Genomic DNA, 24,384 nt, shown 5'->3' on the forward strand with positions numbered 1-24,384 from the left:
ATTCCTTTTTCCACTATAGGCCCCTTAGCGCTCCGAATGTCCACTTGCACTTTCTACAGAAAGAGTGTTTCAGATGTGCACAATCCAAAGTAAGGTTCAACTCTGTTAGTTAAATGCAAAGAAGAGAAAGAAGTTTCACAGAATGCTTCTGTGTTGTTTTTATTTGAAGATATTCCTTTTTCCACTTAAGGATCCTAAGCCCTCCAAATGTCCACTTGCAGTTTCTACAGAAAGAGTGTTTCAGAACTGCTCAATGCAAAGTAAAGTTCAACTCTTTTAGCTGAATGCACAGAAAAGAAAGAAGTTTCACAGGATGTTTCTGTGTAGCTTTTATTTGAAGATAGTCCTGTTTCCACTATAGGCCCTTTATCGCTCCGATTGTCCACTTGCAATTTCTACAGAAAGTGTGCTTCAGAACTGCTCATTAAAAAGTAAGGTTCAACTCTGTTAGTTGAATGCACAGAACAGAAAGAAGTTTCGCAGAATGCTTCTCTGTAGTTTTTATTTGAAGATATTCCTTTTTCCACATTAGGTCCCTCAGCGCTTCGAACTTCCGCTTTCAATTTGTACAGAAATAGTTTTGCAGATCTGCTGAACCAAAAGGAAGGTTCACTTCTGTTGGTTGAATGCGCCTAAGAGAAAGAAGTTTCACAGAATGTTTCCGTGTAGTTTTTAGTTGAAGATAGTCCTTTTTCCACAATAGACCCCTTATCGCTCTGAATGTCCACTTGCAGTTTCTACTGAAAGAGTGTTTCAGAACTGTTCAATCAAAAGTAAGGTTGAACTCTGTCAATTGAATGCACGGAACAGAAAGAAGTTTCGCAGAATGCTTCTGTGTAGTTTCTATTTGAAGATATTCTTTTTGCCACTAAAGGCCCCTAAGCGCTCAGAATGTCCACCTGCAGTTTCTACAGAAAGAGTGTTTCAGAAATGCTCAAAGGAAGGTTCCACTCTGTTAATTGAATGCGCAGAACAGAAAGAATCCTCACAGAATGCTTCTGTGTAGTTTTTATTTGAAGATATTTCATTTTCCACTATACGCCCCTTAATGCTCTGAATGCCCACTTGCAGTTTCTACAGAAAGAGTGTTTCAGAACTGCTGAATCAAAAGTAAGTTTCAACTCTGTTAGTAGAATTCACAGAACAGAAAGGAGTTTCAGAGAATGCTTCTGTGTAGTTTTTATTTGAAGTTATTCCTTTTTCCACTATAGGCCCCTTAGCGCTCCGAATGTCCACTTGCAGTTTCTACAGAAAGAGTGTTTCAGAAGTGTTCAATCAAAAGTAATGTTGAACTCTGTGAGGTCAATGCACAGAACAGAAAGAAGTTTCGCAGAATGCTTCTGTGTAGTTCTTACTTGAAGATATTCCTTTTTCCACTAAAGGCCCCTTAGCGCTCAGAATGTCCACTTGCAGCTACTGCAGAGAGAGTGTTTCAGAGCTGCTCAATTACAAGTAAGCTTCAACTCTGTTAACCGAATGTTCAGAGCCCAAAGAAGTTTCACACAATGCTTCTGTGTAGTTTTTATTTGAAGATATTTCTTCTTCCACTATAGGCCCCTTAGTGCTCTGAATATCCACTTCCAGTTTCTACAGAGAGAGTGTTTCAGAACTGCTGAATCAAAAGTAAGCTTCAACTGTGTTAGTTGAATGCACAGAACAGAAAGAAATTTCACAGAATGCTTCTGTGTAGTTTTTATTTGAAGATATTTCTTTTTCCACTCTAGGCCCCTTAGTGCTCTCAATGTCCACTTGCAGTTTCTACAGAAAGAGTGTTTCAGAACTGCTGAATCAAAAGTATGTTTCAACTCTGTTAGTTGAATGCACAGAACAGAAAGAAGTTTCACAGAATGTTTCTGTGCAGTTTTTATTTGAAGATACTCTTTTTTCCACTATACGCCCCTTTGTGCTCCGATTGTCCACTTGCAGTTTCTACAGAAAGGGTGTTTCCGACCTGCTCAATAAAAAGTAAGTTTCAACTCTGTTAGTTGAATGCACAGAACAGAAACAAGTGTAGCAGAATGGTTCTCTGTAGTTTTTAATTGAAGGTATTCCTTTTTCCCCTAGAGGCCCCTTTGCACTCGGAACGTCCACTTGCAGTTTCTGCAGAAAGAGTGCTTCAAAACTGCTGAATCAAAATTAAGGTTCAAATCTGTTAGTTGAATGCACAGAACAGAAAGAAGTTTCACAGAATCCGTCTGTGTAGTTTTTATTAGAAGATATACGTTTTTCCACTATAGGCCCCTCTGGGCCCCGAATGTCCACTTGCAGTTTCTACAGAAAGAGTGTTTAAGAACTGCTCAATCGAAGGTAAGTTTCCACTCTGTTAGTTGAATCCATTGAACAGAAGGAAGTCTCGCAGAATGCTTCTGTGTAGTTTTTAATGGAAGATACTCCTTTTTCCAAGGTAGGCCCCTTAGCGATCGGAATATCCACTTGCAGTTTCCGCAGAAAGAGTGTTTCAGAACTTGTCAATCAAAAGTAATGTTAAATTCTGTTAGTTGAATACACAGAAGAGAAAGAAGTTTCGCAGAATGCTTCTGTGTAGTTTTTATTTGAAGATATTCCTATTTCCACATTAGGTCCCTCACCGCTTTGAATTTCCGCTTTCAATTTGTACAGAAATAGTTTTGCAGATCTGCTGAATCAAAAGTGAGGTTCATTTCTGTTGGTTGAATGCGCCTAAGAGAAAGAAGTTTCACAGAATATTTCCGTGTAGTTTTCATTTGAAGACAGTCCTTTTTCCACAATAGGCCTCTTATCGCTCCGAATGTCCACTTGCAGTTTCTACTGAGTGTTTCAGAACTGTTCAATCAAAAGTAAGGTTGAACTCTGTCAATTGAATGCACGGAACAGAAAGAACTTTCGCAGAATGCTTCTGTGTAGTTTGTATTTGAAGATATACTTTTTGCCACTAAAGGCCCCTAAGCGCTCAGAATGTCCACTTGCAGCTACTGCAGAGAGAGTGTTTCAGAACTGCTCAATTAAAAGTAAGCTTCAACTCTGTTAACCGAATGTACAGAGCACAAAGAAATTTCACAGAATGCTTCTGTGTAGTTTTTATTTGAAGATATTTCTTCTTCCACTATAGGCCCCTTAGTGCTCCGAATATCCACTTCCAGTTTCTACAGAGAGAGTGTTTCAGAACTGCTGAATCAAAAGTAAGGTTCAACTCTGTTAGTTGAATGCACAGAACAGAAAGAAGTCTCACAGAATGCTTCTGTGTAGTTTTTATTTGAAGTTATTCCTTTTTCCACTATAGGCCCCTTAGCGCTCCGGATATCCCACTTGCAATTTCTACAGAAAGAGTGTTTCAGAAGTGTTCAATCAAAAGTAAGGTTGAACTCTGTGAGGTCAATGCACAGAACAGAAAGAAGTTTCGCAGAATGCTTCTGTGTAGTTCTTATTTGATGATATTCCTTTTTCCACTAAAGGCCCCTTAGCGCTCAGAATGTCCACTTGCAGCTACTGCAGAGAGAGTGTTTCAGAACTGCTCAATTAAAAGTAAGCTTCAACACTGTTAACCGAATGTACAGAGCACAAAGAAGTTTCACAGAATGCTTCTGTGTAGTTTTTATTTGAAGATATTTCTTCTTCCACTGTAGGCCCCTTAGTGCTCCGAATATCCACTTCCAGTTTCTACAGAGAGAGTGTTTCAGAACTGCTGAATCAAAAGTAAGGTTCAACTCTGTTAGTTGAATGCACAGAACAGAAAGAAATTTCACAGAATGCTTCTGTGTAGTTTTTATTTGAAGTTATTCCTTTTTCCAATAGAGGACCCTTAGCACTCCGAATGTCCACTTGCACTTTCTACAGAAAGAGTGTTTCAGATGTGCACAATCCAAAGTAAGGTTCAACTCTGTTAGTTGAATGCAAAGAAGAGAAAGAAGTTTCACAGAATGCTTCTGTGTTGTTTTTATTTGAAGATATTCCTTTTTCCACTTAAGGATCCTAAGCCCTCCAAATGTCCACTTGCAGTTTCTACAGAAAGAGTGTTTCAGAACTGCTCAATGCAAAGTAAAGTTCAACTCCTTTAGCTGAATGCACAGAAAAGAAAGAAGTTTCACAGGATGTTTCTGTGTAGCTTTTATTTGAAGGTAGTCCTCTTTCCACTATAGGCCCTTTATCGCTCCGATTGTCCACTTGCAATTTCTACAGAAAGTGTGCTTCAGAACTGCTCATTAAAAAGTAAGGTTCAACTCTGTTAGTTGAATGCACAGATCAGAAAGAAGTTTCGCAGAATGCTTCTCTGTAGTTTTTATTTGAAGATATTCCTTTTTCCACATTAGGTCCCTCAGCGCTTCGAACTTCCGCTTTCAATTTGTACACAAATAGTTTTGCAGATCTGCTGAACCAAAAGTAAGGTTCACTTCTGTTGGTTGAATGCGCCTAAGAGAAAGAAGTTTCACAGAATGTTTCCGTGTAGTTTTTAGTTGAAGATAGTCCTTTTTCCACAATAGACCCCTTATCGCTCTGAATGTCCACTTGCAGTTTCTACTGAAAGAGTGTTTCAGAACTGTTCAATCAAAAGTAAGGTTGAACTCTGTCAATTGAATGCACGGAACAGAAAGAAGTTTCGCAGAATGCTTCTGTGTAGTTTCTATTTGAAGATATTCTTTTTGCCACTAAAGGCCCCTAAGCGCTCAGAATGTCCACCTGCAGTTTCTACAGAAAGAGTGTTTCAGAAATGCTCAAAGGAAGGTTCCACTCTGTTAATTGAATGCGCAGAACAGAAAGAATCCTCACAGAATGCTTCTGTGTAGTTTTTATTTGAAGATATTTCATTTTCCACTATACGCCCCTTAATGCTCTGAATGCCCACTTGCAGTTTCTACAGAAAGAGTGTTTCAGAACTGCTGAATCAAAAGTAAGTTTCAACTCTGTTAGTAGAATGCACAGAACAGAAAGGAGTTTCAGAGAATGCTTCTGTGTAGTTTTTATTTGAAGTTATTCCTTTTTCCACTATAGGCCCCTTAGCGCTCCGAATGTCCACTTGCAGTTTCTACAGAAAGAGTGTTTCAGAAGTGTTCAATCAAAAGTAATGTTGAACTCTGTGAGGTCAATGCACAGAACAGAAAGAAGTTTCGCAGAATGCTTCTGTGTAGTTCTTACTTGAAGATATTCCTTTTTCCACTAAAGGCCCCTTAGCGCTCAGAATGTCCACTTGCAGCTACTGCAGAGAGAGTGTTTCAGAGCTGCTCAATTACAAGTAAGCTTCAACTCTGTTAACCGAATGTTCAGAGCCCAAAGAAGTTTCACACAATGCTTCTGTGTAGTTTTTATTTGAAGATATTTCTTCTTCCACTATAGGCCCCTTAGTGCTCTGAATATCCACTTCCAGTTTCTACAGAGAGAGTGTTTCAGAACTGCTGAATCAAAAGTAAGCTTCAACTGTGTTAGTTGAATGCACAGAACAGAAAGAAATTTCACAGAATGCTTCTGTGTAGTTTTTATTTGAAGTTATTCCTTTTTCCACTATAGGCCCTTTAGCGCTCCGAATGTCCACTTGCACTTTCTACAGAAAGAGTGTTTCAGATGTGCACAATCCAAAGTAAGCTTCAAGTCTGCTAGTTGAAAGCGCAGAACAGAGAGAAGTTTCACAGAATACTTCTGTGTAGTTTTTATTGGAAGATATTCCTTTTTCCAATGTAGGCCCCTTAGCGATCGGAATGTCCACTTGCAGTTTCCGCAGAAGCAGTGTTTTAGAACTGCTGAATCAAAAGTAAGGCTCAACTCTGTTAGTTGAATGCAAAGAAGAGAAAGAAGTTTCACTGAATGCTTCTGTGTTGTTTTTATTTGAAGATATTCCTTTTTCAACTAAAGGATCCTAAGCCCTCCAAATGTCCACTTGCAGTTTCTACAGAAAGAGTGTTTCAGAACTGCTCAATGCAAAGTACAGTTCAACTCTTTTAGTTGAATGCACAGAACAGAAAGAAGTTTCACAGAATGCTTCTGTGTAGCTTTTATTTGAAGATACTCCTCTTTCCACTATAGGCCCTTTAGCGCTCCGATTGTCCACATGTAATTTCTACAGAAAGTTTGCTTCAGAACTGCTCACTAAAAAGTAAGGTTCAACTCTGTTAGTTGAATGCACAGAACAGAAAGAAGTTTCGCAGAATGCTTCTCTGTAGTTTTTATTTGAAGATATTCCTTTTTCCAATAGAGGACCCTTGGCGCTCCAATTGTTCACTTGCAGTTTCCCCAGAAGGAGTGTTTCAGAACTTCTCAATCAAAAGTAATGTTAAATTCTGTTAGTTGAATGCACAGAACAGGAAGAAGTTTCGCAGAATGCTTCTGTGTAGTTTTTATTTGAAGATATTCCCTTTTCCACATTAGGTCCCTGAGCGCTCCGAATTTCCGCTTTCAATTTGTACAGAAATAGTGTTTCAGAAAGTTGAACTCTGTCAATTGAATGCACGGAACAGAAAGAAGTTTCGAAGAATGCTTCTGTGTAGTTTGTATTTGAAGATATTCTTTTTGCCACTAAAGGCCCCTAAGCGCTCAGAATGTCCACCGGCAGTTTCTACAGAAAGAGTGTTTCTGAAATGCTCAATCAAAGGAAGGTTCAACTCTGTTAGTTGAATGCGCAGAACAGAAAGAATCCTCACAGAAGGTTCTGTGTAGTTTTTATTTGAAGATATTTCTTTTTCCACTATAGGCCCCTTAGTGCTCTAAATGTCCACTTGCAGTTTCTACAGAAAGAGTGTTTCAGAACTGCTGAATCAAAAGTAAGGTTCAACCCTGTTAGTTGAATGCACAGAACAGAAACAAGTTTTGCAGAATTGTTCTCTGTGGTTTCTAATTGAAGATATTCCTTTTTCCCCTAGAGGCCCCTTTGCACTCGGAATGTCCACTTGCAGTTTCTTCAGAAAGAGTGCTTCAAAACTGCTGAATCAAAATTAAGGTTCAACTCTGTTAGTTGAATGCACAGAACAGTAAGAAGTTTCACGGAATCCGTCTGTGTAGTATTTATTGGAAAATATTCGTTTTTCCACCATAGGCCCCACTGGGCTCCGAATGTCCACTTGCAGTTTCTACAGAAATAGTGTTTCAGAACTGCTGAATCAAAAGTAATGTTCACTTCTCTTGGTTGAATGCGCCTAAGAGATAGAAGTTTCACAGAATATTTCCGTGCAGTTTTTATTTGAGATAGTCCTTTTTCCACAATAGGTCCCTTATCGCTCCGAATGTCCACTTGCAGTTTCTACTGAAAGAGTGTTTCAGAACTGTTCAATCAAAAGTAAGTTTGAACTCTGTCAATTGAATGCACGGAACAGAAAGAAGTTTCGCAGAATGCTTCTGTGTAGTTTGTATTTGAAGATATTCTTTTTGCCACTAAAGGCCCCTAAACGCTCAGAATGTCCACCTGCAGTTTCTACAGAAAGAGTGTTTCAGAAATGCTCTATCAAAGGAAGGTTCAACTCTGTTAGTTGAATGCGCAGAACAGAAAGAATCCTCACAGAATGCTTCTGTGTAGTTTTTATTTGAAGATATTTCTTTTTCCACTCTAGGCCCCTTAGTGCTCTCAATGTCCACTTGCAGTTTCTACAGAAAGAGTGTTTCAGAACTGCTGAATCAAAAGTATGTTTCAACTCTGTTAGTTGAATGCACAGAACAGAAAGAAGTTTCACAGAATGTTTCTGTGCAGTTTTTATTTGAAGATACTCTTTTTTCCACTATACGCCCCTTTGTGCTCCGATTGTCCACTTGCAGTTTCTACAGAAAGGGTGTTTCCGACCTGCTCAATAAAAAGTAAGTTTCAACTCTGTTAGTTGAATGCACAGAACAGAAACAAGTGTAGCAGAATGGTTCTCTGTAGTTTTTAATTGAAGGTATTCCTTTTTCCCCTAGAGGCCCCTTTGCACTCGGAACGTCCACTTGCAGTTTCTGCAGAAAGAGTGCTTCAAAACTGCTGAATCAAAATTAAGGTTCAAATCTGTTAGTTGAATGCCCAGAACAGAAAGAAGTTTCACAGAATCCGTCTGTGTAGTTTTTATTAGAAGATATACGTTTTTCCACTATAGGCCCCTCTGGGCCCCGAATGTCCACTTGCAGTTTCTACAGAAAGAGTGTTTAAGAACTGCTCAATCGAAGGTAAGTTTCCACTCTGTTAGTTGAATCCATTGAACAGAAGGAAGTCTCGCAGAATGCTTCTGTGTAGTTTTTAATGGAAGATACTCCTTTTTCCAAGGTAGGCCCCTTAGCGATCGGAATATCCACTTGCAGTTTCCGCAGAAAGAGTGTTTCAGAACTTGTCAATCAAAAGTAATGTTAAATTCTGTTAGTTGAATACACAGAAGAGAAAGAAGTTTCGCAGAATGCTTCTGTGTAGTTTTTATTTGAAGATATTCCTATTTCCACATTAGGTCCCTCACCGCTTTGAATTTCCGCTTTCAATTTGTACAGAAATAGTTTTGCAGATCTGCTGAATCAAAAGTAAGGTTCATTTCTGTTGGTTGAATGCGCCTAAGAGAAAGAAGTTTCACAGAATATTTCCGTGTAGTTTTCATTTGAAGACAGTCCTTTTTCCACAATAGGCCTCTTATCGCTCCGAATGTCCACTTGCAGTTTCTACTGAGTGTTTCAGAACTGTTCAATCAAAAGTAAGGTTGAACTCTGTCAATTGAATGCACGGAACAGAAAGAAGTTTCGCAGAATGCTTCTGTGTAGTTTGTATTTGAAGATATACTTTTTGCCACTAAAGGCCCCTAAGCGCTCAGAATGTCCACTTGCAGCTACTGCAGAGAGAGTGTTTCAGAACTGCTCAATTAAAAGTAAGCTTCAACTCTGTTAACCGAATGTACAGAGCACAAAGAAATTTCACAGAATGCTTCTGTGTAGTTTTTATTTGAAGATATTTCTTCTTCCACTATAGGCCCCTTAGTGCTCCGAATATCCACTTCCAGTTTCTACAGAGAGAGTGTTTCAGAACTGCTGAATCAAAAGTAAGGTTCAACTCTGTTAGTTGAATGCACAGAACAGAAAGAAGTCTCACAGAATGCTTCTGTGTAGTTTTTATTTGAAGTTATTCTTTTTTCCACTATAGGCCCCTTAGCGCTCTGGATATCCCACTTGCAATTTCTACAGAAAGAGTGTTTCAGAAGTGTTCAATCAAAAGTAAGGTTGAACTCTGTGAGGTCAATGCACAGAACAGAAAGAAGTTTCGGAGAATGCTTCTGTGTAGTTCTTATTTGATGATATTCCTTTTTCCACTAAAGGCCCCTTAGCGCTCAGAATGTCCACTTGCAGCTACTGCAGAGAGAGTGTTTCAGAACTGCTCAATTAAAAGTAAGCTTCAACACTGTTAACCGAATGTACAGAGCACAAAGAAGTTTCACAGAATGCTTCTGTGTAGTTTTTATTTGAAGATATTTCTTCTTCCACTGTAGGCCCCTTAGTGCTCCGAATATCCACTTCCAGTTTCTACAGAGAGAGTGTTTCAGAACTGCTGAATCAAAAGTAAGGTTCAAATCTGTTAGTTGAATGCACAGAACAGAAAGAAATTTCACAGAATGCTTCTGTGTAGTTTTTATTTGAAGTTATTCCTTTTTCCACTATAGGCCCCTTAGCGCTCCGAATGTCCACTTGCACTTTCTACAGAAAGAGTGTTTCAGATGTGCACAATCCAAAGTAAGGTTCAACTCTGTTAGTTGAATGCAAAGAAGAGAAAGAAGTTTCACAGAATGCTTCTGTGTTGTTTTTATTTGAAGATATTCCTTTTTCCACTTAAGGATCCTAAGCCCTCCAAATGTCCACTTGCAGTTTCTACAGAAAGAGTGTTTCAGAACTGCTCAATGCAAAGTAAAGTTCAACCCTTTTAGCTGAATGCACAGAAAAGAAAGAAGTTTCACAGGATGTTTCTGTGTAGCTTTTATTTGAAGATAGTCCTGTTTCCACTATAGGCCCCTTATCGCTCCGATTGTCCACTTGCAATTTCTACAGAAAGTGTGCTTCAGAACTGCTCATTAAAAAGTAAGGTTCAACTCTGTTAGTTGAATGCACAGAACAGAAAGAAGTTTCGCAGAATGCTTCTCTGTAGTTTTTATTTGAAGATATTCCTTTTTCCACATTAGGTCCCTCAGCGCTTCGAACTTCTGCTTTCAATTTGTACAGAAATAGTTTTGCAGATCTGCTGAACCAAAAGGAAGGTTCACTTCTGTTGGTTGAATGCGCCTAAGAGAAAGAAGTTTCACAGAATGTTTCCGTGTAGTTTTTAGTTGAAGATAGACCTTTTTCCACAATAGACCCCTTATCGCTCTGAATGTCCACTTGCAGTTTCTACTGAAAGAGTGTTTCAGAACTGTTCAATCAAAAGTAAGGTTGAACTCTGTCAATTGAATGCACGGAACAGAAAGAAGTTTCGCAGAATGCTTCTGTGTAGTTTCTATTTGAAGATATTCTTTTTGCCACTAAAGGCCCCTAAGCGCTCAGAATGTCCACCTGCAGTTTCTACAGAAAGAGTGTTTCAGAAATGCTCAAAGGAAGGTTCCACTCTGTTAATTGAATGCGCAGAACAGAAAGAATCCTCACAGAATGCTTCTGTGTAGTTTTTATTTGAAGATATTTCATTTTCCACTATACGCCCCTTAATGCTCTGAATGCCCACTTGCAGTTTCTACAGAAAGAGTGTTTCAGAACTGCTGAATCAAAAGTAAGTTTCAACTCTGTTAGTAGAATGCACAGAACAGAAAGGAGTTTCAGAGAATGCTTCTGTGTAGTTTTTATTTGAAGTTATTCCTTTTTCCACTATAGGCCCCTTAGCGCTCCAAATGTCCACTTGCAGTTTCTACAGAAAGAGTGTTTCAGAAGTGTTCAATCAAAAGTAATGTTGAACTCTGTGAGGTCAATGCACAGAACAGAAAGAAGTTCCGCAGAATGCTTCTGTGTAGTTCTTACTTGAAGATATTCCTTTTTCCACTAAAGGCTCCTTAGCACTCAGAATGTCCACTTGCAGCTACTGCAGAGAGAGTGTTTCAGAGCTGCTCAATTACAAGTAAGCTTCAACTCTGTTAACCGAATGTTCAGAGCCCAAAGAAGTTTCACACAATGCTTCTGTGTAGTTTTTATTTGAAGATATTTCTTCTTCCACTATAGGCCCCTTAGTGCTCTGAATATCCACTTCCAGTTTCTACAGAGAGAGTGTTTCAGAACTGCTGAATCAAAAGTAAGCTTCAACTGTGTTAGTTGAATGCACAGAACAGAAAGAAATTTCACAGAATGCTTCTGTGTAGTTTTTATTTGAAGTTATTCCTTTTTCCACTATAGGCCCCTTAGCGCTCCGAATGTCCACTTGCACTTTCTACAGAAAGAGTGTTTCAGATGTGCACAATCCAAAGTAAGCTTCAAGTCTGCTAGTTGAAAGCGCAGAACAGAGAGAAGTTTCACAGCATACTTCTGTGTAGTTTTTATTGGAAGATATTCCTTTTTCCAATGTAGGCCCCTTAGCGATCGGAATGTCCACTTGCAGTTTCCGCAGAAGCAGTGTTTTAGAACTGCTGAATCAAAAGTAAGGCTCAACTCTGTTAGTTGAATGCAAAGAAGAGAAAGAAGTTTCACTGAATGCTTCTGTGTTGTTTTTATTTGAAGATATTCCTTTTTCAACTAAAGGATCCTAAGCCCTCCAAATGTCCACTTGCAGTTTCTACAGAAAGAGTGTTTCAGAACTGCTCAATGCAAAGTACAGTTCAACTCTTTTAGTTGAATGCACAGAACAGAAAGAAGTTTCACAGAATGCTTCTGTGTAGCTTTTATTTGAAGATACTCCTCTTTCCACTATAGGCCCTTTAGCGCTCTGATTGTCCACATGTAATTTCTACAGAAAGTTTGCTTCAGAACTGCTCACTAAAAAGTAAGGTTCAACTCTGTTAGTTGAATGCACAGAACAGAAAGAAGTTTCGCAGAATGCTTCTCTGTAGTTTTTATTTGAAGATATTCCTTTTTCCAATAGAGGACCCTTGGCGCTCCAATTGTTCACTTGCAGTTTCCCCAGAAGGAGTGTTTCAGAACTTCTCAATCAAAAGTAATGTTAAATTCTGTTAGTTGAATGCACAGAACAGGAAGAAGTTTCGCAGAATGCTTCTGTGTAGTTTTTATTTGAAGATATTCCCTTTTCCACATTAGGTCCCTGAGCGCTCCGAATTTCCGCTTTCAATTTGTACAGAAATACTGTTTCAGAAAGTTGAACTCTGTCAATTGAATGCACGGAACAGAAAGAAGTTTCGCAGAATGCTTCTGTGTAGTTTGTATTTGAAGATATTCTTTTTGCCACTAAAGGCCCCTAAGCGCTCAGAATGTCCACCGGCAGTTTCTACAGAAAGAGTGTTTCTGAAATGCTCAATCAAAGGAAGGTTCAACTCTGTTAGTTGAATGCGCAGAACAGAAAGAATCCTCACAGAAGGTTCTGTGTAGTTTTTATTTGAAGATATTTCTTTTTCCAATATAGGCCCCTTAGTGCTCTAAATGTCCACTTGCAGTTTCTACAGAAAGAGTGTTTCAGAACTGCTGAATCAAAAGTAAGGTTCAACCCTGTTAGTTGAATGCACAGAACAGAAACAAGTTTTGCAGAATTGTTCTCTGTGGTTTCTAATTGAAGATATTCCTTTTTCCCCTAGAGGCCCCTTTGCACTCGGAATGTCCACTTGCAGTTTCTTCAGAAAGTGTGCTTCAAAACTGCTGAATCAAAATTAAGGTTCAACTCTGTTAGTTGAATGCACAGAACAGTAAGAAGTTTCACGGAATCCGTCTGTGTAGTATTTATTGGAAAATATTCGTTTTTCCACCATAGGCCCCACTGGGCTCCGAATGTCCACTTGCAGTTTCTACAGAAATAGTGTTTCAGAACTGCTGAATCAAAAGTAATGTTCACTTCTCTTGGTTGAATGCGCCTAAGAGATAGAAGTTTCACAGAATATTTCCGTGCAGTTTTTATTTGAGATAGTCCTTTTTCCACAATAGGTCCCTTATCGCTCCGAATGTCCACTTGCAGTTTCTACTGAAAGAGTGTTTCAGAACTGTTCAATCAAAAGTAAGTTTGAACTCTGTCAATTGAATGCACGGAACAGAAAGAAGTTTCGCAGAATGCTTCTGTGTAGTTTGTATTTGAAGATATTCTTTTTGCCACTAAAGGCCCCTAAACGCTCAGAATGTCCACCTGCAGTTTCTACAGAAAGAGTGTTTCAGAAATGCTCTATCAAAGGAAGGTTCAACTCTGTTAGTTGAATGCGCAGAACAGAAAGAATCCTCACAGAATGCTTCTGTGTAGTTTTTATTTGAAGATATTTCTTTTTCCACTCTAGGCCCCTTAGTGCTCTCAATGTCCACTTGCAGTTTCTACAGAAAGAGTGTTTCAGAACTGCTGAATCAAAAGTATGTTTCAACTCTGTTAGTTGAATGCACAGAACAGAAAGAAGTTTCACAGAATGTTTCTGTGCAGTTTTTATTTGAAGATACTCTTTTTTCCACTATACGCCCCTTTGTGCTCCGATTGTCCACTTGCAGTTTCTACAGAAAGGGTGTTTCCGACCTGCTCAATAAAAAGTAAGTTTCAACTCTGTTAGTTGAATGCACAGAACAGAAACAAGTGTAGCAGAATGGTTCTCTGTAGTTTTTAATTGAAGGTATTCCTTTTTCCCCTAGAGGCCCCTTTGCACTCGGAACGTCCACTTGCAGTTTCTGCAGAAAGAGTGCTTCAAAACTGCTGAATCAAAATTAAGGTTCAAATCTGTTAGTTGAATGCACAGAACAGAAAGAAGTTTCACAGAATCCGTCTGTGTAGTTTTTATTAGAAGATATACGTTTTTCCACTATAGGCCCCTCTGGGCCCCGAATGTCCACTTGCAGTTTCTACAGAAAGAGTGTTTAAGAACTGCTCAATCGAAGGTAAGTTTCCACTCTGTTAGTTGAATCCATTGAACAGAAGGAAGTCTCGCAGAATGCTTCTGTGTAGTTTTTAATGGAAGATACTCCTTTTTCCAAGGTAGGCCCCTTAGCGATCGGAATATCCACTTGCAGTTTCCGCAGAAAGAGTGTTTCAGAACTTGTCAATCAAAAGTCATGTTAAATTCTGTTAGTTGAATACACAGAAGAGAAAGAAGTTTCGCAGAATGCTTCTGTGTAGTTTTTATTTGAAGATATTCCTATTTCCACATTAGGTCCCTCACCGCTTTGAATTTCCGCTTTCAATTTGTACAGAAATAGTTTTGCAGATCTGCTGAATCAAAAGTGAGGTTCATTTCTGTTGGTTGAATGCGCCTAAGAGAAAGAAGTTTCACAGAATATTTCCGTGTAGTTTTCATTTGAAGACAGTCCTTTTTCCACAATAGGCCTCTTATCGCTCCGAATGTCCACTTGCAGTTTCTACTGAGTGTTTCAGAACTGTTCAATCAAAAGTAAGGTTGAACTCTGTCAATTGAATGCACGGAACAGAAAGAAGTTTCGCAGAATGCTTCTGTGTAGTTTGTATTTGAAGATATACTTTTTGCCACTAAAGGCCCCTAAGCGCTCAGAATGTCCACTTGCAGCTACTGCAGAGAGAGTGTTTCAGAACTGCTCAATTAAAAGTAAGCTTCAACTCTGTTAACCGAATGTACAGAGCACAAAGAAATTTCACAGAATGCTTCTGTGTAGTTTTTATTTGAAGATATTTCTTCTTCCACTATAGGCCCCTTAGTGCTCCGAATATCCACTTCCAGTTTCTACAGAGAGAGTGTTTCAGAACTGCTGAATCAAAAGTAAGGTTCAACTCTGTTAGTTGAATGCACAGAACAGAAAGAAGTCTCACAGAATGCTTCTGTGTAGTTTTTATTTGAAGTTATTCCTTTTTCCACTATAGGCCCCTTAGCGCTCCGGATATCCCACTTGCAATTTCTACAGAAAGAGTGTTTCAGAAGTGTTCAATCAAAAGTAAGGTTGAACTCTGTGAGGTTAATGCACAGAACAGAAAGAAGTTTCGCAGAATGCTTCTGTGTAGTTCTTATTTGATGATATTCCTTTTTCCACTAAAGGCCCCTTAGCGCTCAGAATGTCCACTTGCAGCTACTGCAGAGAGAGTGTTTCAGAACTGCTCAATTAAAAGTAAGCTTCAACACTGTTAACCGAATGTACAGAGCACAAAGAAGTTTCACAGAATGCTTCTGTGTAGTTTTTATTTGAAGATATTTCTTCTTCCACTGTAGGCCCCTTAGTGCTCCGAATATCCACTTCCAGTTTCTACAGAGAGAGTGTTTCAGAACTGCTGAATCAAAAGTATGGTTCAACTCTGTTAGTTGAATGCACAGAACAGAAAGAAATTTCACAGAATGCTTCTGTGTAGTTTTTATTTGAAGTTATTCCTTTTTCCACTATAGGCCCCTTAGCGCTCCGAATGTCCACTTGCACTTTCTACAGAAAGAGTGTTTCAGATGTGCACAATCCAAAGTAAGGTTCAACTCTGTTAGTTGAATGCAAAGAAGAGAAAGAAGTTTCACAGAATGCTTCTGTGTTGTTTTTATTTGAAGATATTCCTTTTTCCACTTAAGGATCCTAAGCCCTCCAAATGTCCACTTGCAGTTTCTACAGAAAGAGTGTTTCAGAACTGCTCAATGCAAAGTAAAGTTCAACTCTTTTAGCTGAATGCACAGAAAAGAAAGAAGTTTCACAGGATGTTTCTGTGTAGCTTTTATTTGAAGATAGTCCTGTTTCCACTATAGGCCCTTTATAGCTCCGATTGTCCACTTGCAATTTCTACAGAAAGTTTGCTTCAGAACTGCTCATTAAAAAGTAAGGTTCAACTCTGTTAGTTAAATGCACAGAACAGAAAGAAGTTTTGCAGAATGCTTCTCTGTAGTTTTTATTTGAAGATATTCCTTTTTCCACATTAGGTCCCTCAGCGCTTCGAACTTCCGCTTTCAATTTGTACAGAAATAGTTTTGCAGATCTGCTGAACCAAAAGTAAGGTTCACTTCTGTTGGTTGAATGCGCCTAAGAGAAAGAAGTTTCACAGAATGTTTCCGTGAAGTTTTTAGTTGAAGATAGTCCTTTTTCCACAATAGACCCCTTATCGCTCTGAATGTCCACTTGCAGTTTCTACTGAAAGAGTGTTTCAGAACTGTTCAATCAAAAGTAAGGTTGAACTCTGTCAATTGAATGCACGGAACAGAAAGAAGTTTCGCAGAATGCTTCTGTGTAGTTTCTATTTGAAGATATTCTTTTTGCCACTAAAGGCCCCTAAGCGCTCAGAATGTCCACCTGCAGTTTCTACAGAAAGAGTGTTTCAGAAATGCTCAAAGGAAGGTTCCACTCTGTTAATTGAATGCGCAGAACAGAAAGAATCCTCACAGAATGCTTCTGTGTAGTTTTTATTTGAAGATATTTCATTTTCCACTATACGCCCCTTAATGCTCTGAATGCCCACTTGCAGTTTCTACAGAAAGAGTGTTTCAGAACTGCTGAATCAAAAGTAAGTTTCAACTCTGTTAGTAGAATGCACAGAACAGAAAGGAGTTTCAGAGAATGCTTCTGTGTAGTTTTTATTTGAAGTTATTCCTTTTTCCACTATAGGCCCCTTAGCGCTCCGAATGTCCACTTGCAGTTTCTACAGAAAGAGTGTTTCAGAAGTGTTCAATCAAAAGTAATGTTGAACTCTGTGAGGTCAATGCACAGAACAGAAAGAAGTTTCGCAGAATGCTTCTGTGTAGTTCTTACTTGAAGATATTCCTTTTTCCACTAAAGGCCCCTTAGCGCTCAGAATGTCCACTTGCAGCTACTGCAGAGAGAGTGTTTCAGAGCTGCTCAATTACAAGTAAGCTTCAACTCTGTTAACCGAATGTTCAGAGCCCAAAGAAGTTTCACACAATGCTTCTGTGTAGTTTTTATTTGAAGATATTTCTTCTTCCACTATAGGCCCCTTAGTGCTCTGAATATCCACTTCCAGTTTCTACAGAGAGAGTGTTTCAGAACTGCTGAATCAAAAGTAAGCTTCAACTGTGTTAGTTGAATGCACAGAACAGAAAGAAATTTCACAGAATGCTTCTGTGTAGTTTTTATTTGAAGTTATTCCTTTTTCCACTATAGGCCCCTTAGCGCTCCGAATGTCCACTTGCACTTTCTACAGAAAGAGTGTTTCAGATGTGCACAATCCAAAGTAAGCTTCAAGTCTGCTAGTTGAAAGCGCAGAACAGAGAGAAGTTTCACAGAATACTTCTGTGTAGTTTTTATTGGAAGATATTCCTTTTTCCAATGTAGGCCCCTTAGCGATCGGAATGTCCACTTGCAGTTTCCGCAGAAGCAGTGTTTTAGAACTGCTGAATCAAAAGTAAGGCTCAACTCTGTTAGTTGAATGCAAAGAAGAGAAAGAAGTTTCACTGAATGCTTCTGTGTTGTTTTTATTTGAAGATATTCCTTTTTCAACTAAAGGATCCTAAGCCCTCCAAATGTCCACTTGCAGTTTCTACAGAAAGAGTGTTTCAGAACTGCTCAATGCAAAGTACAGTTCAACTCTTTTAGTTGAATGCACAGAACAGAAAGAAGTTTCACAGAATGCTTCTGTGTAGCTTTTATTTGAAGATACTCCTCTTTCCACTATAGGCCCTTTAGCGCTCTGATTGTCCACATGTAATTTCTACAGAAAGTTTGCTTCAGAACTGCTCACTAAAAAGTAAGGTTCAACTCTGTTAGTTGAATGCACAGAACAGAAAGAAGTTTCGCAGAATGCTTCTCTGTAGTTTTTATTTGAAGATATTCCTTTTTCCAATAGAGGACCCTTGGCGCTCCAATTGTTCACTTGCAGTTTCCCCAGAAGGAGTGTTTCAGAACTTCTCAATCAAAAGTAATGTTAAATTCTGTTAGTTGAATGCACAGAACAGGAAGAAGTTTCGCAGAATGCTTCTGTGTAGTTTTTATTTGAAGATATTCCCTTTTCCACATTAGATCCCTGAGCGCTCCGAATTTCCGCTTTCAATTTGTACAGAAATAGTGTTTCAGAAAGTTGAACTCTGTCAATTGAATGCACGGAACAGAAAGAAGTTTCACAGAATGCTTCTGTGTAGTTTGTATTTGAAGATATTCTTTTTGCCACTAAAGGCCCCTAAGCGCTCAGAATGTCCACCGGCAGTTCTACAGAAAGAGTGTTTCTGAAATGCTCAATCAAAGGAAGGTTCAACTCTGTTAGTTGAATGCGCAGAACAGAAAGAATCCTCACAGAAAGTTCTGTGTAGTTTTTATTTGAAGATATTTCTTTTTCCACTATAGGCCCCTTAGTGCTCTAAATGTCCACTTGCAGTTTCTACAGAAAGAGTGTTTCAGAACTGCTGAATCAAAAGTAAGGTTCAACCCTGTTAGTTGAATGCACAGAACAGAAACAAGTTTTGCAGAATTGTTCTCTGTGGTTTCTAATTGAAGATATTCCTTTTTCCCCTAGAGGCCCCTTTGCACTCGGAATGTCCACTTGCAGTTTCTTCAGAAAGAGTGCTTCAAAACTGCTGAATCAAAATTAAGGTTCAACTCTGTTAGTTGAATGCACAGAACAGTAAGAAGTTTCACGGAATCCGTCTGTGTAGTATTTATTGGAAAATATTCGTTTTTCCACCATAGGCCCCACTGGGCTCCGAATGTCCACTTGCAGTTTCTACAGAAATAGTGTTACAGAACTGCTGAATCAAAAGTAATGTTCACTTCTCTTGGTTGAATGCACCTAAGAGATAGAAGTTTCACAGAATATTTCCGTGCAGTTTTTATTTGAGATAGTCCTTTTTCCACAATAGGTCCCTTATCGCTCCGAATGTCCACTTGCAGTTTCTACTGAAAGAGTGTTTCAGAACTGTTCAATCAAAAGTAAGTTTGAACTCTGTCAATTGAATGCACGGAACAGAAAGAAGTTTCGCAGAATGCTTCTGTGTAGTTTGTATTTGAAGATATTCTTTTTGCCACTAAAGGCCCCTAAACGCTCAGAATGTCCACCTGCAGTTTCTACAGAAAGAGTGTTTCAGAAATGCTCTATCAAAGGAAGGTTCAACTCTGTTAGTTGAATGCGCAGAACAGAAAGAATCCTCACAGAATGCTTCTGTGTAGTTTTTATTTGAAGATATTTCTTTTTCCACTCTAGGCCCCTTAGTGCTCTCAATGTCCACTTGCAGTTTCTACAGAAAGAGTGTTTCAGAACTGCTGAATCAAAAGTATGTTTCAACTCTGTTAGTTGAATGCACAGAACAGAAAGAAGTTTCACAGAATGTTTCTGTGCAGTTTTTATTTGAAGATACTCTTTTTTCCACTATACGCCCCTTTGTGCTCCGATTGTCCACTTGCAGTTTCTACAGAAAGGGTGTTTCCGACCTGCTCAATAAAAAGTAAGTTTCAACTCTGTTAGTTGAATGCACAGAACAGAAACAAGTGTAGCAGAATGGTTCTCTGTAGTTTTTAATTGAAGGTATTCCTTTTTCCCCTAGAGGCCCCTTTGCACTCGGAACGTCCACTTGCAGTTTCTGCAGAAAGAGTGCTTCAAAACTGCTGAATCAAAATTAAGGTTCAAATCTGTTAGTTGAATGCACAGAACAGAAAGAAGTTTCACAGAATCCGTCTGTGTAGTTTTTATTAGAAGATATACGTTTTTCCACTATAGGCCCCTCTGGGCCCCGAATGTCCACTTGCAGTTTCTACAGAAAGAGTGTTTAAGAACTGCTCAATCGAAGGTAAGTTTCCACTCTGTTAGTTGAATCCATTGAACAGAAGGAAGTCTCGCAGAATGCTTCTGTGTAGTTTTTAATGGAAGATACTCCTTTTTCCAAGGTAGGCCCCTTAGCGATCGGAATATCCACTTGCAGTTTCCGCAGAAAGAGTGTTTCAGAACTTGTCAATCAAAAGTCATGTTAAATTCTGTTAGTTGAATACACAGAAGAGAAAGAAGTTTCGCAGAATGCTTCTGTGTAGTTTTTATTTGAAGATATTCCTATTTCCACATTAGGTCCCTCACCGCTTTGAATTTCCGCTTTCAATTTGTACAGAAATAGTTTTGCAGATCTGCTGAATCAAAAGTGAGGTTCATTTCTGTTGGTTGAATGCGCCTAAGAGAAAGAAGTTTCACAGAATATTTCCGTGTAGTTTTCATTTGAAGACAGTCCTTTTTCCACAATAGGCCTCTTATCGCTCCGAATGTCCACTTGCAGTTTCTACTGAGTGTTTCAGAACTGTTCAATCAAAAGTAAGGTTGAACTCTGTCAATTGAATGCACGGAACAGAAAGAAGTTTCGCAGAATGCTTCTGTGTAGTTTGTATTTGAAGATATACTTTTTGCCACTAAAGGCCCCTAAGCGCTCAGAATGTCCACTTGCAGCTACTGCAGAGAGAGTGTTTCAGAACTGCTCAATTAAAAGTAAGCTTCAACTCTGTTAACCGAATGTACAGAGCACAAAGAAATTTCACAGAATGCTTCTGTGTAGTTTTTATTTGAAGATATTTCTTCTTCCACTATAGGCCCCTTAGTGCTCCGAATATCCACTTCCAGTTTCTACAGAGAGAGTGTTTCAGAACTGCTGAATCAAAAGTAAGGTTCAACTCTGTTAGTTGAATGCACAGAACAGAAAGAAGTCTCACAGAATGCTTCTGTGTAGTTTTTATTTGAAGTTATTCCTTTTTCCACTATAGGCCCCTTAGCGCTCCGGATATCCCACTTGCAATTTCTACAGAAAGAGTGTTTCAGAAGTGTTCAATCAAAAGTAAGGTTGAACTCTGTGAGGTTAATGCACAGAACAGAAAGAAGTTTCGCAGAATGCTTCTGTGTAGTTCTTATTTGATGATATTCCTTTTTCCACTAAAGGCCCCTTAGCGCTCAGAATGTCCACTTGCAGCTACTGCAGAGAGAGTGTTTCAGAACTGCTCAATTAAAAGTAAGCTTCAACACTGTTAACCGAATGTACAGAGCACAAAGAAGTTTCACAGAATGCTTCTGTGTAGTTTTTATTTGAAGATATTTCTTCTTCCACTGTAGGCCCCTTAGTGCTCCGAATATCCACTTCCAGTTTCTACAGAGAGAGTGTTTCAGAACTGCTGAATCAAAAGTATGGTTCAACTCTGTTAGTTGAATGCACAGAACAGAAAGAAATTTCACAGAATGCTTCTGTGTAGTTTTTATTTGAAGTTATTCCTTTTTCCACTATAGGCCCCTTAGCGCTCCGAATGTCCACTTGCACTTTCTACAGAAAGAGTGTTTCAGATGTGCACAATCCAAAGTAAGGTTCAACTCTGTTAGTTGAATGCAAAGAAGAGAAAGAAGTTTCACAGAATGCTTCTGTGTTGTTTTTATTTGAAGATATTCCTTTTTCCACTTAAGGATCCTAAGCCCTCCAAATGTCCACTTGCAGTTTCTACAGAAAGAGTGTTTCAGAACTGCTCAATGCAAAGTAAAGTTCAACTCTTTTAGCTGAATGCACAGAAAAGAAAGAAGTTTCACAGGATGTTTCTGTGTAGCTTTTATTTGAAGATAGTCCTGTTTCCACTATAGGCCCTTTATAGCTCCGATTGTCCACTTGCAATTTCTACAGAAAGTTTGCTTCAGAACTGCTCATTAAAAAGTAAGGTTCAACTCTGTTAGTTAAATGCACAGAACAGAAAGAAGTTTTGCAGAATGCTTCTCTGTAGTTTTTATTTGAAGATATTCCTTTTTCCACATTAGGTCCCTCAGCGCTTCGAACTTCCGCTTTCAATTTGTACAGAAATAGTTTTGCAGATCTGCTGAACCAAAAGTAAGGTTCACTTCTGTTGGTTGAATGCGCCTAAGAGAAAGAAGTTTCACAGAATGTTTCCGTGAAGTTTTTAGTTGAAGATAGTCCTTTTTCCACAATAGACCCCTTATCGCTCTGAATGTCCACTTGCAGTTTCTACTGAAAGAGTGTTTCAGAACTGTTCAATCAAAAGTAAGGTTGAACTCTGTCAATTGAATGCACGGAACAGAAAGAAGTTTCGCAGAATGCTTCTGTGTAGTTTCTATTTGAAGATATTCTTTTTGCCACTAAAGGCCCCTAAGCGCTCAGAATGTCCACCTGCAGTTTCTACAGAAAGAGTGTTTCAGAAATGCTCAAAGGAAGGTTCCACTCTGTTAATTGAATGCGCAGAACAGAAAGAATCCTCACAGAATGCTTCTGTGTAGTTTTTATTTGAAGATATTTCATTTTCCACTATACGCCCCTTAATGCTCTGAATGCCCACTTGCAGTTTCTACAGAAAGAGTGTTTCAGAACTGCTGAATCAAAAGTAAGTTTCAACTCTGTTAGTAGAATGCACAGAACAGAAAGGAGTTTCAGAGAATGCTTCTGTGTAGTTTTTATTTGAAGTTATTCCTTTTTCCACTATAGGCCCCTTAGCGCTCCGAATGTCCACTTGCAGTTTCTACAGAAAGAGTGTTTCAGAAGTGTTCAATCAAAAGTAATGTTGAACTCTGTGAGGTCAATGCACAGAACAGAAAGAAGTTTCGCAGAATGCTTCTGTGTAGTTCTTACTTGAAGATATTCCTTTTTCCACTAAAGGCCCCTTAGCGCTCAGAATGTCCACTTGCAGCTACTGCAGAGAGAGTGTTTCAGAGCTGCTCAATTACAAGTAAGCTTCAACTCTGTTAACCGAATGTTCAGAGCCCAAAGAAGTTTCACACAATGCTTCTGTGTAGTTTTTATTTGAAGATATTTCTTCTTCCACTATAGGCCCCTTAGTGCTCTGAATATCCACTTCCAGTTTCTACAGAGAGAGTGTTTCAGAACTGCTGAATCAAAAGTAAGCTTCAACTGTGTTAGTTGAATGCACAGAACAGAAAGAAATTTCACAGAATGCTTCTGTGTAGTTTTTATTTGAAGTTATTCCTTTTTCCACTATAGGCCCCTTAGCGCTCCGAATGTCCACTTGCACTTTCTACAGAAAGAGTGTTTCAGATGTGCACAATCCAAAGTAAGCTTCAAGTCTGCTAGTTGAAAGCGCAGAACAGAGAGAAGTTTCACAGAATACTTCTGTGTAGTTTTTATTGGAAGATATTCCTTTTTCCAATGTAGGCCCCTTAGCGATCGGAATGTCCACTTGCAGTTTCCGCAGAAGCAGTGTTTTAGAACTGCTGAATCAAAAGTAAGGCTCAACTCTGTTAGTTGAATGCAAAGAAGAGAAAGAAGTTTCACTGAATGCTTCTGTGTTGTTTTTATTTGAAGATATTCCTTTTTCAACTAAAGGATCCTAAGCCCTCCAAATGTCCACTTGCAGTTTCTACAGAAAGAGTGTTTCAGAACTGCTCAATGCAAAGTACAGTTCAACTCTTTTAGTTGAATGCACAGAACAGAAAGAAGTTTCACAGAATGCTTCTGTGTAGCTTTTATTTGAAGATACTCCTCTTTCCACTATAGGCCCTTTAGCGCTCTGATTGTCCACATGTAATTTCTACAGAAAGTTTGCTTCAGAACTGCTCACTAAAAAGTAAGGTTCAACTCTGTTAGTTGAATGCACAGAACAGAAAGAAGTTTCGCAGAATGCTTCTCTGTAGTTTTTATTTGAAGATATTCCTTTTTCCAATAGAGGACCCTTGGCGCTCCAATTGTTCACTTGCAGTTTCCCCAGAAGGAGTGTTTCAGAACTTCTCAATCAAAAGTAATGTTAAATTCTGTTAGTTGAATGCACAGAACAGGAAGAAGTTTCGCAGAATGCTTCTGTGTAGTTTTTATTTGAAGATATTCCCTTTTCCACATTAGATCCCTGAGCGCTCCGAATTTCCGCTTTCAATTTGTACAGAAATAGTGTTTCAGAAAGTTGAACTCTGTCAATTGAATGCACGGAACAGAAAGAAGTTTCACAGAATGCTTCTGTGTAGTTTGTATTTGAAGATATTCTTTTTGCCACTAAAGGCCCCTAAGCGCTCAGAATGTCCACCGGCAGTTCTACAGAAAGAGTGTTTCTGAAATGCTCAATCAAAGGAAGGTTCAACTCTGTTAGTTGAATGCGCAGAACAGAAAGAATCCTCACAGAAAGTTCTGTGTAGTTTTTATTTGAAGATATTTCTTTTTCCACTATAGGCCCCTTAGTGCTCTAAATGTCCACTTGCAGTTTCTACAGAAAGAGTGTTTCAGAACTGCTGAATCAAAAGTAAGGTTCAACCCTGTTAGTTGAATGCACAGAACAGAAACAAGTTTTGCAGAATTGTTCTCTGTGGTTTCTAATTGAAGATATTCCTTTTTCCCCTAGAGGCCCCTTTGCACTCGGAATGTCCACTTGCAGTTTCTTCAGAAAGAGTGCTTCAAAACTGCTGAATCAAAATTAAGGTTCAACTCTGTTAGTTGAATGCACAGAACAGTAAGAAGTTTCACGGAATCCGTCTGTGTAGTATTTATTGGAAAATATTCGTTTTTCCACCATAGGCCCCACTGGGCTCCGAATGTCCACTTGCAGTTTCTA

The sequence above is a fragment of the Symphalangus syndactylus genome, chromosome 14 (genome assembly GCF_028878055.3).
Source record: "Symphalangus syndactylus isolate Jambi chromosome 14, NHGRI_mSymSyn1-v2.1_pri, whole genome shotgun sequence".
NCBI classification, from domain to species: Eukaryota; Metazoa; Chordata; class Mammalia; order Primates; family Hylobatidae; genus Symphalangus; species Symphalangus syndactylus.